Below are 16925 nucleotides of genomic sequence, written 5' to 3' on the forward strand. Positions count from 1 at the left end.
TGAAGCTTTAACTGTAATATACGGATGTCTGAGAAGGATACTGTGACACCAGTTTAACAGTGAGGTTCAATGAACTGTGGCAGATACTGTGACACCAGGTTCACTGTGCGGAGGTGGTTTAATGGTGTCACGCAATACGTTGTTGCAGGTACAGTGACACAGAGTTCACAGTGGAGAGAAATTTTAATGGTGATTTTCTGGAGACTGAGGCAGATATTATTTCACTGGGTTCACAGTAGGGAGAAGGTTTAACAGTGATGTATGATTGACTGAGGTAGATACTGTGATACCAGGTTTAAGGTGGGGAGAAGGTTTAATGGTGCTGCACAGTCGACTGAGGCAGATACTGTGAGACAGGATTCACAGTAGTGCGAAGGTTTAACAGTGATATACAATAAACTGTGACATATACTGTGACACCAGTTTCATGGAGTGGAGAAGGTTTAATAGTTGTGTAAGAAAAACTGCAGCAGATACAGTGACACCGGGTTCATCGAGGGTAGAATTTTATTTTTGATGTGACGGTAGACCACAGTGGGGAGAAAACAGTGATGAACTGTGTCAGATACTGTGACACCAGGTTCACAGTGGGGAGAAGGTTTAACAGTGATGAACTGTGTCAGATACTGTGACACCAGGTTCACAGTGGGGAGAAGGTTTAACAGTGATGAACTGTGTCAGATACTGTGACACCAGGTTCACAGTGGGGAGAAGGTTTAACAGTGATGAACTGTGTCAGATACTGTGACACCAGGTTCACAGTGAGGAGAAGGTTTAACAGTGATGAACTGTGTCAGATACTGTGACACCAGGTTCACAGTGGGGAGAAGGTTTAACAGTGATGAACTGTGTCAGATACTGTGACACCAGGTTCACAGTGGGGAGAAGGTTTAACAGTGATGAACTGTGTCAGATACTGTGACACCAGGTTCACAGTGAGGAGAAGGATTAACGGTGATGTACAGTTGACTGAGGCAGATAATGTCACAGTGGGGAGAATGTTTAACAGTAATGTATGTTAGACTTTGGCAGATAATGTGACATTGAATTAACACTAGTGAGAAGGTTTAACAGTGATTTACGATAAGCTGTGACAGATACTGTGACACCATGTTCACCACTGTAGGAAGAAGGTTTAACGATGATGTGAAATGAACTGTGGTAGATAAATTGACACCAGGTTCACAGTGGGGAGAGGTTTAAAAGTGATGTATGGAAGAATGAGGCAGATACTGTGACCCCAATTTCACAGTGGGGATCAGGTTTAACAGTGATGAACGATAAACTGTGTCAGATATTGTGACATTTGAACAGTCAAATACGATAAACTGTTTGATACTGTGACACCAGGTTTAGTGGTTTAAAGGGGGAGAAGGTTTAACAATGATGTATGGAAGAATGAGGCAGATACTGTGACCCCAATTTCAGTGGGGATCAGGTTTAACAGTGATGAACGATAAACTGCGTCAGATATTGTGACATTTGAACAGTCAAATACGATAAACTGTTTGATACTGTGACACCAGGTTTAGTGGTTTAAAGGGGGAGAAGGTTTAACAATGATGTATGGTAGACTGAGGCAGATACTAAGATTATGGCTTCACAACAGTGAGAAGTTTTAACAGTAATGTACAATAAACTGTGGAAGATACTGTGACACTGGGTACACAGCACTGAGAAGGTTTAACAGTAATGTACAATCCTTGGGTCGTAGGTTTTATATCAGAGTATCCTTCTCCTATGCAGGTTGCTTAACCGGGCTGGAGAGGCCTGCCTCCCTTCTTAGGCCGAACGATACCTGGGGATCCACGGCCGCTGTCCTCAGTCATGGGGTGGAGCGCCCTGGGCTCAGCCTGATTGCTCTATGCTTCCAATCTATATTGGCTCTGCTTCGTGTTCCAGGCATTAAATGAGCAAGATGGCAGGGCCGGGGCCGCCGCCTCCTTCTCTCTGCCCGGACCGGGGCCTCCGCCTGCTTCTCTCTGCCGAGGCCGGGGCCACCGCCTCCACCTCCATTCTGCCTGGACCGGGGCCGCCACCTTCCCTCTGCCCGGACTGGGGCTGCCGCCTTTCCCTGTGCCTGGACCAGGGCCGCCGCTTTGCACTGCACCCGGACCAGGGCCTCTGCCTGTTTCCTCTCTGCCGAGGCCGGGGCCGTTGCCTCCTCCTCCCCTCTACCCGGACTGGGGCCACCTTCTTCTCTCTGCCCGGACCGGGGCCTCTGCCTGCTTCTCTCTGCCGAGGCCGGGGCCACCACCTCCACCTCCCCTCTGCCTGGACTGGGGCCGCCACCTTCCCTCTGCCCGGACCGGGGCCGCCGCCTTTCCCAGCGCCTGGACCAGGGCCGCCGCCTTTCATTACACTCGGACCGGGGCCTCCTCCTGTTTCCTCTCTGCCGAGACCGGGGCTGTCGCCTCCTCCTCCCCTCTTCCCGGACTGGGGCCGCCGCCTTCCCTCAGCCCGGACTGGGGCCGCCGCCTTTCCTCTGCCCTGACCGAGGCTCCCGCCTCTTTACCTCTGCCTGAACCTGGGCCTCTGCCAGCTTTCCCTCTGCCAAGGCCAGGGCCGCCGCCTCCTCCTCCCCTCTTCCCAGACTGGGGCCGCCGCCTTCCCTGTGCCCGGACTGGGGCCGTTACCTCCTTCCCGGCACAGGGAAGGTTTTAAGGCCAAACAAACTGCTTTACCTGCACGGACAGCCGCACGGGCGCCGCCATCGAACCATGGGTGTAAAGGGTGGGGCCAGTACTGCACACACACTGCACTCCACCTAAAAGCTCCTTTGCGCAGGCCCGAGGACATGTCCACGGACTCCCACTCAAAAGATGCACACAAGCTCAAGCTAGCATGCTGGAACATCAGAACCATGCCAGACAAGGCTGACAGCCACCGACCTGAACGTCGGTCTGCCCTCATCGCTCAAGAACTCCTCAGACTTGGCATTGACATAGCCGCTCTCAGCGAAGTCCGCCTTGCAGATGCAGGCAGCCTCCAAGAATGTGGCGCAGGCTACACACTCTACTGGTCAGGCAAGCCTATGGCTGAATGACGCCTATCTGGTGTAGGCTTCATGGTCAAGAACTCCATTACCTCCAAACTCAGAAACCTCCTAACAGGCCACTCTGACTGGATCGGGTCCATGCGACTCCCCCTTCAAAACAAGCGACGCATCACCCTCATCGGGGTCTATGCTCCAACCCTCCAGGCGGAGCCAGCAGAAAAGGACAAGTTCGACACTGATCTGCGCAACCTCATCCAACACACCCCTACAGCCGACAAGGTTGTCATCCTTGGCGACTTCAACGCTCGCATCGCAAAGACTCAGAAACCTGGCCAGGAATCCTGGGCAAGCATGGTGTCGGCAAGTGCCATGACAATGAGCACCTCCTGTTGGAGCTCTGCGCAGAACAGTGGCTTGTCATTACGAACACCCTTTTCCAGCAGAGGGACAGCCTGAAGTCTACCTGGATGGATCCCGGATCCAAACACTGGCACCTCCTGGACTACGTCTTGGTGCGAGAAAGAGACAAACAAGATGTGCTCCACACCAGGGTCATGCCCAGCACGGTATGCCACACTGACCACCGGCTTGTCCGCTGCAAGTTCAACCTTCGCTTCAAGCCAAAGTTCAGGAAGAGTAGAGCTCCCAAAAAGAGGTTCAATGTTGGAAACCTGCAGTGAGACGAGGTGAGAGGAAACTTCCAGGCAAACCTACAAGCAAAGCTTGAGGGTGCAAACTGCCTAATGGACACATCCCCTGAAACCCTCTGGGATCAGCTGAAAACGGCCATACTGCAATCCACTGAAGAGGTACTGGGCTTCTCCTCCAGGAAAAAACAAGGACTGGTTTGATGAAAACAACCAGGAAATCCTGGAGCTGCTGGCAAAGAAGCGAGCTGCCCACCAGGCTCACCTTGCAAAGCCATCCTGGCCAGGAAAAAAATGAGCCTTCTGTCTCACATGCAGCCATCTTCAGCGCAAACTCCGGGAGATCCAAATTGAGTGGTGGACTAGCCTCGCCAAACAAACCCAGCTTTGCGCTGACATTGGTGACATCAGGGGTTTTTATGAGGCTCTAAAGGCTGTGTACGGCCCCTCACCCCAAGTCCAAAGCCCACTGTGCAGTTCAGACAGCAAAGTCCTCCTCAGCGACAAGATCTCCATCCTCAACCGATGGTCAGAACATTTCCAATCTCTTTTCAGTGCCAACCGCTCAGTCCAAGAATCTGCCCTGCTCCAGCTCCCTCAACTGCCCTTAAGGCTGGAGCTAGATGAATTCCCTACCCAGGAAGAGACATGTAAGACAATTAAACAACTGAAAAATGGCAAAGGAGCAGGTATTGACGGAATCCCCCCAGAGGTCTTGAAGGCTGGCGGCAAAACCCTGCATGCCAAACTGCATGAGTTTTTCAAGCTCTGCTGGGATCAAGGAAAGCTTCCCCAGGACCTTCGTGATGCCATCATCATCACCCTGTACAAAAACAAAGGCGAGAAATCAGACTGCTCAAACTACAGGGGAATCACGCTGCTCTCCATTGCAGGCAAAATCTTCGCTAGGATTCTCCTTAATAGAATAATACCCAGTCTCGCCAAAAATGTCCTCCCAGAATCACAGTGTGGCTTTTGCACAAACAGAGGAACTACTGACATGGTCTTTGCCCTCAGACAGCTCCAAGAAAAGTGCAGAGAACAAAACAAAGGACTCTACATCACCTTCATTGACCTCACCAAAGCATTCAACACCATGAGTAGGAAAGGGCTTTGGCAAATACTAGAGCGCCTCGGATGCCCCCCTAAGTTCATCAACATGGTTATCCAACTGCACGAAAACCAACAAGGTTGGGTCAGATACAGCAATGAGCTCTCCGAACCCTTCTCCATTGACATCGGCTTGAAGCAAGGCTGCGTCCTTGCACCAACCCTCTTTACTATCTTCTTCAACATGATGCTGAAACAAGCCATGAAAGAACTCAACAACGAAGACGCTGATTACATCCGGTACCACACAGATGGCAGTCCCTTCAATCTGAGGCGCCTGCAAGCTCACATCAAGATACAAGAGCAACTTTTCCGTGAACTACTGTTTGCAGACGATGCTGCTTTAGTTGCCCATTCAGAGCCAGCTCTCCAGCGCATGACGTCCTGTTTTGCGGAAACTGCCAAAATGTTTGGCCTGGAAGTCAGCCTGAAGAAAACTGAGGTCCTCCATCACCCAGCTCCCCACCATGACTACCAGCACCCCACCCCACATCTCCATCGGGTACACAGAACTCAAAACGATCAACCAGTTTACCTATCTCGGCTGCATCATTTCATCTGATGCAAGGATTGACAATGAGATAGACAACAGACTCGCCAAGGCAAATAGCGCCTTTAGAAGACTACACAAAAGAGTCTGGGAAAACAACCACCTGAAAAACCCCACAAAGATTAGCGTATACAGAGCCGTTGTCATACCCACACTCCTGTTCGGCTCTGAATCATGGGTCTTCTACCGGCATTACCTACGGCTCCTAGAACGTTTCCACCAGCGTTATCTCCACACCATCCTCAACATTCATTGGAGTGACTTCATCACCAACATCTAAGTACTCAAGATAGCAGCGTCCGAAAGCATCGAATCCACGCTGCTGAATATCCAACTGCGCTGGGTAGGTCACGTCTCCAGAATGGAGGACCATCGCCTTCCCAAGATCGTGTTATATGGTGAGCTCTCCACTGGCCACCGAAACAGAGGTGCACCAAAGAAGAGGTACAAGGACTGCCTAAAGAAATCTCTTGGTACCTGCCACATGGACCACCGCCAGTGGGCTGATATCGCCTCAAACCGTGCATCTTGGTGCCTCACAGTTTGGCGGGCAGCAACCTCCGTTGAAGAAGACCGCAGAGCCCACCTCACTGTCAAAAGAAAAAGGAGGAAAAACCCAACACCCAACCCCAACCAACCAATTTTTCATTGCAACCGCTGCAACCGTGTCTGCCTGTCCCGCTTCGGACTTGTCAGTTACAATAAACTGTGGCAGGTACTGTAACACCAGGATCACTGTGGGGAGAATATTTAACATTGATGTACGAAGACTGAGGCAGATACTGTGACACTTGATTCACAAGGGGGAGAAAGTTTATCAGTGGTGTACGCTAAACTGTGGAAGATACTGTGACACCGAGTTCACATTAGTGAGAAGGTTTAACAGTGATGTACAATAAACTGTGGCAGGTACTGTTACACCAGGTTCACAGTGCGTAGAAAGTTTAATGGTGATGTACAGTAGACTCAGGCAGATACTGTGACCCTGGGTTTACAGTACAGGGAATGTTTAAAAGTGATGTACAATAAAATGTGGCAGATATTGTGAAACCAGGTTCACAGGGGGAAGAATGTTTAAAAGTGATCCACATTACACTATTGCAGATACATTTACCCTGGGTTCAGAGTAGGGAGGAGATTTAAGGGTGATGTATGGGAGACTGAGGTAGATACTGTGACACTAGGTTTACAGTGGGGAGAATGTTAAACAGTGCTGGACGGTAGACTGAAGCAAATACTATTACACCAGGTTCACAGTGGGGAGAAGGTTTAACGCTGATGTACTATAGACTGAGGCAGAAACTATGAGACAGGATTCACATTCGTGAGAAGGTTTAACAGTGATGTATGATTAACTGTGTCAGATACTTTGACATCAGGTTCATATTGGGGAGAACGTTTAACGATGATATATGTTAGAGGGAGGCAGATACTGTGACACCAGGCTCATTGTTTTGTTCATTTATCTTAATTATAACATTTAAGATTTATTATTAATTATAACAGCCATCTTCAGCGCAAACTCCGGGAGATCCAAAATGAGTGGTGGACTAGCCTCGCCAAACGAACCCAGCTCAGTGCGGACATTGGCGACTTCAGGGGTTTCTACGAGGCTTTAAAGGCTATGTACGGCCCCTCACCCCAAGTCCAAAGCCCGCTGCGCAGCTCAGACGGCAAAGTCCTCCTCAGTGACAAGATCTCCATCCTCAACTGATGGTCAGAACACTTCCAAACTCTTTTCAGTGCCAACCGCTCAGTCCAAGATTCCGCCCTGCTCCAGCTCCCTCAACAGCCCCTAAGGCTAGAGCTGGATGAGGTTCCCACCCTGGATGAGACATATAAGGCAATCGAACAACTGAAAAGTGGCAAAGCAGCAGGTATGGATGGAATCCCCCGAGAAGTCTGGAAGGCTGGCGGCAAAACTCTGCATGCCAAACTGCATGAGTTTTTCAAGCTTTGTTGGGACCAAGGTAAACTGCCTCAGGATCTTCGTGATGCCACCATCATCACCCTGTACAAAAACAAAGGCGAGAAATCAGACTGCTCAGACTACAGGGGAATCACGTTGCTCTCCATTGCAGGCAAAATCTTCGCTAGGATTCTACTAAATAGAATAATACCTAGTGTCGCTGAGAATATTCTCCCAGAATCACAGTGCGGCTTTCGCACAAACAGAGGAACTACTGACATGGTCTTTGCCCTCAGACAGCTCCAAGAAAAGTGCAGAGAACAAAACAAAGGACTCTACATCACCTGTGTTGACCTCACCAAAGCCTTCGACACCGTGAGCAGGAAAGGGCTTTGGCAAATACTAGAGCGCATCGGATGTCCCCCAAAGTTCCTCAACATGATTATCCAACTGCACGAAAACCAACAAGGTCGGGTCAGATACAGCAATGAGCTCTCTGAACCCTTCTCCATTAACAATGGCGTGAAGCAAGGCTGTGTTCTCGCACCAACCCTCTTTTCAATCTTCTTCAGCATGATGCTGAACCAAGCCATGAAAGACCCCAACAATGAAGACGCTGTTTACATCCAGTACCGCACGGATGGCAGTCTCTTCAATCTGAGGCGCCTGCAAGCTCACACCAAGACACAAGAGAAACTTGTCCGTGAACTACTCTTTGCAGACGATGCCGCTTTAGTTGCCCATTCAGAGCCAGCTCTTCAGCGCTTGACGTCCTGCTTTGCGGAAACTGCCAAAATGTTTGGCCTGGAAGTCAGCCTGAAGAAAACTGAGGTCCTCCATCAGCCAGCTCCCCACCATGACTACCAGCTCCCCCACATCTCCATCGGGCACACAAAACTCAAAACGGTCAACCAGTTTACCTATCTCGGCTGCACCATTTCATCAGATGCAAGGATCGACAATGAGGTAGACAACAGACTCGCCAAGGCAAATAGCGCCTTTGGAAGACTACACAAAAGAGTCTGGAAAAACAACCAACTGAAAAACCTCACAAAGATAAGCGTATACAGAGCCGTTGTCATACCCACACTCCTGTTCGGCTCCGAATCATGGGTCCTCTACCGGCACCACCTACGGCTCCTAGAACTCTTCCACCAGCGTTGTCTCAGCTCCATCCTCAACATCCATTGCAGCGCTTACATCCCTAACGTCGAAGTACTCGAGATGGCAGAGGTCGACAGCATCGAGTCCACGCTGCTGAAGATCCACCTGCGCTGGATGGGTCACGTCTCCAGAATGGAGGACCATCGCCTTCCCAAGATCGTGTTATAAGGTGAGCTCTCCACTGGCCACCGTGACAGAGGTGCACCAAAGAAAAGGTACAAGGACTGCCTAAAGAAATCTCTTGGTGCCTGCCACATTGACCACCGCCAGTGGGGTGATAACGCCTCAAACCGTGCATCTTGGCGCATCACAGTTTGGCGGGCAGCAACCTCCTTTGAAGAAGACCGCAGAGCCCACCTCACTGACAAAAGGCAAAGGAGGAAAAACCCAACACCCAACCCCAACCAACCAATTTTCCCCTGCAACCGCTGCAATCGTGTCTGCCTGTCCCACATCGGACTTGTCAGCCACAAACGAGCCTGCAGCTGACGTGGACTTTTTACCCCCTCCATAAATCTTCGTCCGCGAAGCCAAGCCAAAAAAGATAGACTGAGGCAGAAACTATGAGACAGGATTCACATTCGTGAGAAGGTTTAACAGTGATGTACGATTAACTGTGTCAGATACTTTGACATCAGGTTCATATTGGGGAGAAGGTTTAACGATGATATATGTTAGAGGGAGGCAGATACTGTGACACCAGGCTCATTGTTTTGTTCATTTATCTTAATTATAACATTTAATTTATATCTCCATTTTTTTTGTGGCAACTTCCAAACATTCCATAAACTTCAATTCTAATCAGATTTTGTTCATTTAATAGGTCACCACTAATAGCCCAAATCATTTGGTCTCTTAAGTACACAGCACAAAATTAAATTCTTTACCTGGGTTTGGTTCAACGGCACTTCAGTCTCCTTCATTATTTTTTCAGTCCCTCGTTTTGTGCTTTCTGCTTTGCCCAGCCGATTCGCCAAATGAGCTTCCAACTCTGTCTTCTCAGCTTGACCCAACATCTCCTCTGTAAACTTAAGCAAACCAAGAAGATCAAAGTTAAAATTTTCATATTTGCATTTTCAAAAACAAAATGCTGTGAGTTGCAGTTTCACATCATAATCCCACTTGCTAAACTTGCAAGCAACTACACCACATCTTACAGCTGGAAAATTGCAAGAAAACTGCTTGGTTAAAGCAAAGATTCCACCCAATCACCCCATTAAAGGCCTCCAAGTTAACAACAGATAGCAACCTGAAAGTTAAATACAAAGATCTGTAACAGGAATATTAACAGGGTTTTAAAAAAAATCATGTACATTATTGAAAGAAAACTCCTGAGGGAACACCAGGCTCTTGTTGAACAATTCCTGTTGTATTCCTCAAAATGGTTTGAATCTTGATTTCAAGCAGAGTCATTTGGTGAGATTGTTGGTCCAGAAAAAACCCTGCCCACACATTCCCTTAAATACCTGCAAAGTCCTGGCTCAGTTCTGCTCCATGCTAAAGCTATCAGAGCTTTTCTGAAGAGATAACGGACTTCAGATCCTGGTACATTGAGTCAAAAACACCCTAATGTTTCCCTGAACAACACACCTCTCTCTGAAAAACGACAAGAACCTTCCTGAGCAGTGCTCATTTACCTTTCAAGCACCAAAACCTGGTGAACTTTATGCATATATTTTATATATATAATATATAATATATATATAAATATATATATATATATATGTTAAATTCTGTACACAGTATAAGAATGGCCTGCAACCAGTGAACTTGGAGGAATGAGAAGTGATATTGGACTGTGAACCAAAGAACTTTTCTGAACTTACACACACATTACACACACGTGCACTGAGAATTAGAAGGGGTGTAAGTTAAGTAAATTAAGTTAAAGTATTAAAATAGTGATCAGTTAAAGTGTAAATCGTGTTCATGTTTAAAGATAATTAAAATCAGCTTTTGTTTAAGTCACCATTCTTGGTGAATATCTATTGCTGCTGTGTTTTGGGATCCTTTGGTCATCTTTTGAAAATTATTAATTGACTTTTCAATAATTATTGTAAATATTAACAAGACATAATATCATTTAACTGTTGTGTTTGTGTCGTTGGAGAATTCCCTTTCCATTCAATCAAAATTAGAGTTTTGGGTGCCGTATTTGAGAAAAGATGTGCTGGTGTTGGAGAAGGTCAGCGATGATTTACTGGAATGATATCAGGAATGAAAGGGTTAGTGTATGAGGAACAATTGTCGACTCTTCGACTGTACTAGTTGGAGTACAGAAGGATAAGAAGGACCTCAGCGGCATTTCAAATGCTGGAAGGCCTCGACATAGTACATATGACAAAGATATTTCCCATGGTAGGAGATTCTAGAACAAGGGACATAATTTCAGGATAAAAGGGTGTCAATTTAAAACAGATGTGGAAACATTTATTTTGTCAGTGGGTCGTGAATCTGTGGAACTGAGGTCATTGGGTGTATTTCAGGCAGAGATTGACAGGTATTTGATTCGTCAAGGAATCAAGGGTTAAGGGGAGAGAGCTGGGCAGTGGGGGCTGAGTGGAAGAATGGTTGAACAGACTCAATGGGCCTACCTGCCCTTGTATCTTGTGATCTATATCCTGCGGAAGACCAAGACAACCCTCCTCTTGTATTCCATTATCAGAAAACAGTCTGCATCATGAGCTTATGTCATGTGAACCCATTTATTATTGAATCCCATGATACAAGTGACCCAATGCAAATTCTGCATTGAGAGGACTACAGCTTCCTCATTTTAAAAATTGTTTTCAAGTAGCTCAAATGAGATTTCTTGCTTCTTTTTTTGAAAGGGAAAAATTGCCATCAAATAAAATAGGAGAGAGAAAGCAGATGAATTTCTATACGTGGGATTCAAAATTAAAGGTTGGTGATAAAAATACACTATTGTTGAAACATATGATTAATATATGGAATAAAATAAATGATGAAATTGGTGTAAGTGGATGTACATCACCCAGAATGGCTTTGATTCAAAATCCTCCTATCTTTTTCCAAGGATCATCAATTTCTGGACAGCTGGTTTCGAAAGGGAATTATAAATGTTGAAGATTGTTATGAAAGGGGTCAATTAATGTCATTTGAACAACTGAGAAATAAATATCGCATAACTCATCGCAATCTTTTTTGCTATTTCCAACTAAGAGCATATTTGAACGATAAGATAGGATCAACCATGTGGTACTGAAATAGAAATTCCTTATAAAGGAATTTACTTCGATGATGTCCTCTTTATTACAAGTAGGAACTTTTAAACGAGGAGTTCATAAGTCGAGACAAAGGTGGGAAGTGGATCTGAATATTTTAATTGATTGGCAAATAAGGGAAGGTCCATATCAGGATCTCAATGTAAGATATAAATTAGTTCAGTATAATTCTTTTTACACCCGTAACGTAGCATATGTCAGAAAGGATTTTATCTGAAAGCTGCACCTGGAGTCAGGTGACTCAGGCAGTTGGATTTAAAAAGCTCAACAGGAAGCTGATTTGGGAATAGAGATCACGTGATCCAGAGGAGTTGTATTAATTCACTTCAACTCAGCATTTTGGATCGATTGACCAGAGTTCCACACTGCAACAGCAGTGAGGAAGGAATTCGCAACTAGATTTTCTTCTGCAGTTACTTCTTACACCAGAGAAATTGAATAGAAAAAAAAAATGAAATCAGAATTATCAGATCAATGTTTGAGGTGTGGTGAAGATGTAGCAACTTTCTTGCATACAACTTAGCTTTGTCTTAATGCAAGATCTTTTTGGGGAGAATTACAAATTTTTTGGAACAAGTTATAGGAGCTGTTTTTCCACAAAATCCAACCTTATTTTTATTAGGAAATATTGAAGGAACAAGGCCCAAATTAAAACTATTAAAGTATCAATTGAAATTTGTTTAATTAATGTTAGCGGTGATGAGGAAATGTATTGCATTTATTGGATATCAGATATAATTTTAGGGATGCCAAGATGACATGCAAAAATTCAAAGTTGTATCCTTTAGAAAAAATTACTTAAAGCTTGAGAAATATATACTCTATGCTTTTGCAAATTTGGCACCTGAATATTCAAATATTAGGCTTCAATTTGTAAAAATGCCCTTTCAATCCCTCTAGACATGCGAGATTCTCCTCTAAGTTGTAAAATTTTTATTTAGATGTGTTAGATTTCCTCGCCACCACGAACTCTGGAGAAGCGGAGGACCAACACAGGGGACCAGAAAACAGGAAGACCACACACCATCAACATCTGAGAAGCAGAGGATTCATTCCACGGGGCAGTGACCATGGAAGCAGAACAGTGAGGTGTCCTGCATCTGTAGGACCAACATATCTGTCAGGCTGTTGGTAATTTGAGGAGAGAAACCCACGCAGGCTATGGGCTTCTGGAGAAAGCAGTCAAGGAACTCACACTAGGCTGTGGATTGCTAGAGACGGTTTCTAAACCGGCTAAAAGGGTATCAGGTATCAGACTTGGGATACGAGTTGGTGCTAAATGGTTCCTAATTGTGTCAGAGGTTCAAAACTGGAGCTTGCATTGCCAATGACTTGGATGGTCTGTGACCATTGAAAGAGAATCCACAGACCCTCAGTGACTTGGCCCAGGGCTTGGGATAGTGGGGTGGTGGGGTGGGGAGAGAGAGAGCACGACTATCTTTTGCTTCTTTCTCTCACTGCAAAAGGCATGTCAGGCAATTTCTACCAATGGTGAATGTCTGCCTTAAAGCAGGAAAAAAACAATTTTGTGTGATATGACACTTTTAAATTACATGACAGTAAATTGTCTCCTGAAATAGAGATAGAGGTTCAAGTTTCAAACTATTACAAACTCCACTCACCAGAGCTACCTGGATTATACCTCTTCCCATTTTTTTTTTTGCAAGGACACCATTGATTTTATCACAACTCTTCTGCTGCATCTGTCCTGTGACAGATTATATATTTTACATTGTATATAGATATGTTTTTGAAAGAGATGGATTGTAGGAGTCGTGGAGGTTACAAACAAACACAAACACTTCACAAAACAGCTTATAAAAATTGCAAGAGCTTTGCTGAGAGTGAGTCATGCAGGCGCCGAGAGCCTTTGCAAAGGCAAAACAAGGAGACTGCTTTGCTATAATTTCAAAATTAGGTATAAATGGATTATTGTTTTTAAAGCAACAGATGAATGGACTCAGAAGTTTGGGTCAGGTGCAGTCATCTGGCTGGTTCCAGTTTGCGGTTCTAAGGTCATGTGGTTTTGCAAGCAGAGAGGAGAGGCCAAATAGGCTTTTTTTCTAAAAGAGAGAGAGAGATGGCAAGCTGACATCTTGTTGAAACCCCATTTTGAAGACGGGTTGTGAGTTCTCAGTTCAGCCTGTTGAAAAACCTTGTTGTCCATACAAGAGGAAATGGCTGGCTAGAAATGGTGTTTCACCTGAAATAAGGGAGAAAAAGGAACTCAATGGTGACCTGCAGAAGAGATTATCATTTGGAAAACTCTGATGGGGCTAGTTTCTTTGGCAAGTCCCCAAAGTGAATGATCACAGCGAATGAGATTTTGTGTGTCCAATGAGCAAGAAATCCCTCTCTGAAACCAATAGGTGCCTTCCAGGAGCGTAAACGTTTACTTTTAAGCACCAGAGCTTGGTGAAAATTCATAAATGTTGAACCTGTGCACAGTATAAGAATTGATAGACACCGGTGAACTTGGAGTTGTGTCAAAGAACTTTATACATATTAAATACACCTGCACTTAGAATTGGAAGGGAGCAATGTAAGGCTGTTAAGTTAATAGAGATAAGTTAAAGTTTGAATCTGTTTTTTTGTTTAAAGAAATTTAAAAATGTTTGTTTAAATAACCATTTGTCTTAATGATTTACTATTGCTGCTAGGTTTTGGGGTCCTCTGGGCCGGTAACAGTCCCAGGATGAGGTCTTCTACTCCAGGACACCCAAAATGTCTTATTTCTTCAATAAATGCAGATTCCCCCATACTGTATTTGATAAAGCCTACACCCTTATCTCCAATTCTTTTTCTGCCCTTCCCCCACCTGCTCTCTGGCAGAACAAGGACAGAATCCCTCAGGTTTCTCACTTACCACCCATCAGCTGCCACATCTGACACGTTATCCTTGAATACTTCCAACTTCAGCACCATCCTCTAACCTGTTACATCTAACCCGCTCCACTCATATCCTCTTTTCACAGGGGCACGTCTTTCTGTGACTCCCTTGATGGCACTTCCCTCTCCACCCATCACCACCTCATGTAGTCCCCATTGGAACTGCAGAAATTGCCAAACTTGTCCCTACATCTCCTTTCACCTCCATCCAAGGTCACAATCAGACCTTCGAGGTGAGGCAGTGTTTCACATGCATCCCATCCTACCTAATCTACTATATTTGGTAGACTCAGTTGACCTCGATACCAACAAGACCAAATACAGACTGGGTGGCCATTTTGCTAAACACCTGTGCTCTGTGGATCGAAACTTGAGCTTCCTGTGGCCTAACATATCAATTCTCGAACCCTTCCAGCAACATGTCTGTTGGCCCCATCCTTCGCCAGGGTGAGGGCAAACAAACTTATAGAAAACACATTATATTCCTCCTGGGCAGCCTTAAACTCTATAGCATGAACACGAATGTTTCTAATTTTAAGCAGCCACTCACCTCTGTCTGATTTCACTGTTTCCATCTCTTGATCTACTGCCCATTTCAATATATTTACTCCTTTAAGGTAGAAGAGTTGACAGTGGTGTTTTCCCCATAGAGCTTAACTTTGAACAACTGGCAAAATTAAGTGGCAGTTGTTGCAGAATGAATGGTGTTATTGTTCAAAATCTGCCTGTGGTCGAAAGTATTCTTGGACTGAATAGACATCTGGGCCAAATGGCTATTTAAGGACAATCTGTACATGATTGTATATCCTAAAGTACAATGACTACTTCTATCCACTAAAGATTGTTAAAGAGCAAGAATAGACAATACAATCACATAAAATTCCCATCCATACAGCACACGTATTAATACACAAAACAATCACACCTCCTTATTGGTCAGGAAGTGCCTACACTTCCAAAGGAGACTGAGGAGGTCAAGGCCAACAGCTCTATTCCTGAGATTTTACAGGAGTGCAGTTGAGTCTCCTGTCTGGCTGCATCATTCGATGGTCTAGTAGCTGGCAAGCATCAGACAGGAATGATGCAAAGAGTTGTGAGTATCACTGGGGTCTCCCTTTCTCCTGTAGGTGACATTTACTGGGAGTCTTGTTCAAATAGGGCTCAAGGAATTGTAAAAAGACCATTTCCATCCAATGCACAGCATATTTAACCAGGTCCTTCATCAAAATCAGGACCGCCAGGCTGGGTAATAGTTTCTTCCCACAGGCTGTGAGATGGATGAAAAGTATCCTGTAAGTACAATAATCATCCAAAATATTTATATATGTAGCAGCTACTTCGATAGAGCTACTAAAGCAATACACACACACACACGCACACACACACACACACATACACACACACCAGGTTAGTCAACACAAGATTGCTTTATTCAGACTTTACAGGCTTATTTTATTTACAGCGTGTCCCGGGCTCCATGGGACATCATTATGTATTTGCTGCCGATCCACGGGACCGCAGGTTTATATTAAGCCCTGTGAGTGTCCCGCACCTTCTGTCAGGAGAATCCACAGATCAATGTGTCGTTCCTCGGCATGCAGCACCACGCGAGGATGGTCAATTAAATGGACGCCTGTTTGTCTTATGATTTCACACGCCCGCCAAAGAACCGTGCCCACTCAGCCCATTACACAGCTGCTACCCGCCCCCCAAGAACCATTACCAGAAACTAAAGCACCTGCTGCATGCACCTTAGGTGGACGCCCTCGCCGTCTGTGCAGGGGGCACTGAATGGGTGAAGTGGGATCTACATGGGCAGGCTTGAGTCTGTCCACATGAAACAGCTACAATGTCCCCCAATGTCCATAGTATACACAACCCCATCCTTCTTCACCACACGACAATGGCCCTCATATGGTCGTAACGGTATTCGTGGGACCTGTCTGCACACAAAAACAAAATCAGTGTCCAGGAGTGATGGGGGTACATTCTGTTTAGAGGTTCCATGCCAGTGGGTAGGAAAAGGTGATCGCAACACCACGTCGAAACTGTGGAAGAACGTTCAGATCAGAGTTGGTTGTGAAATGAATGTCCCAAGAAACTGTAAGGACTGTACCATAAACCAACTCTTCGGACAATGCAAACATGTCTTCCTTTGGAGCCGGGCGCACTCCCAATAGAACCCATGGCAACTCATCGACCTAATTTAGACCGGTGAATCGGGCCTTCAGTTGCCGGTGGAAACGTTCCACAAGGCCGTTGGACTGTGGGTGAATTGTGTTCTGCGGACTGAAGTAATTGTGGGTCGGGAAACCAAATCTAGCCATCCAATTGATGATGAATGTTCTGGCCCTTGTCTCAGAGTCACTGGATGGCAATGGGATGGCCTCTGGCTAGCGCATGAAACGTTCTA

At 45.6% G+C, this 16925-nt stretch overlaps 1 long non-coding RNA gene across 3 annotated transcripts in view; it reads right to left on the bottom strand.

Moving 5' to 3' along the window:
- LOC138745692 (uncharacterized) overlaps nt 1-16925 on the bottom strand; it is a 157377-nt gene that overhangs the window by 120045 nt on the left and 20407 nt on the right. For all 3 annotated transcript variants that reach the window (XR_011346413.1, XR_011346414.1, XR_011346412.1), the window contains exon 3: nt 9266-9406. This is a non-coding gene — a long non-coding RNA (uncharacterized lncRNA). The remainder of the gene's footprint in view (nt 1-9265; nt 9407-16925) is intronic.

This window comes from Narcine bancroftii, chromosome 11, assembly GCF_036971445.1.
Source record: "Narcine bancroftii isolate sNarBan1 chromosome 11, sNarBan1.hap1, whole genome shotgun sequence".
NCBI lineage: Eukaryota > Metazoa > Chordata > Chondrichthyes > Torpediniformes > Narcinidae > Narcine > Narcine bancroftii.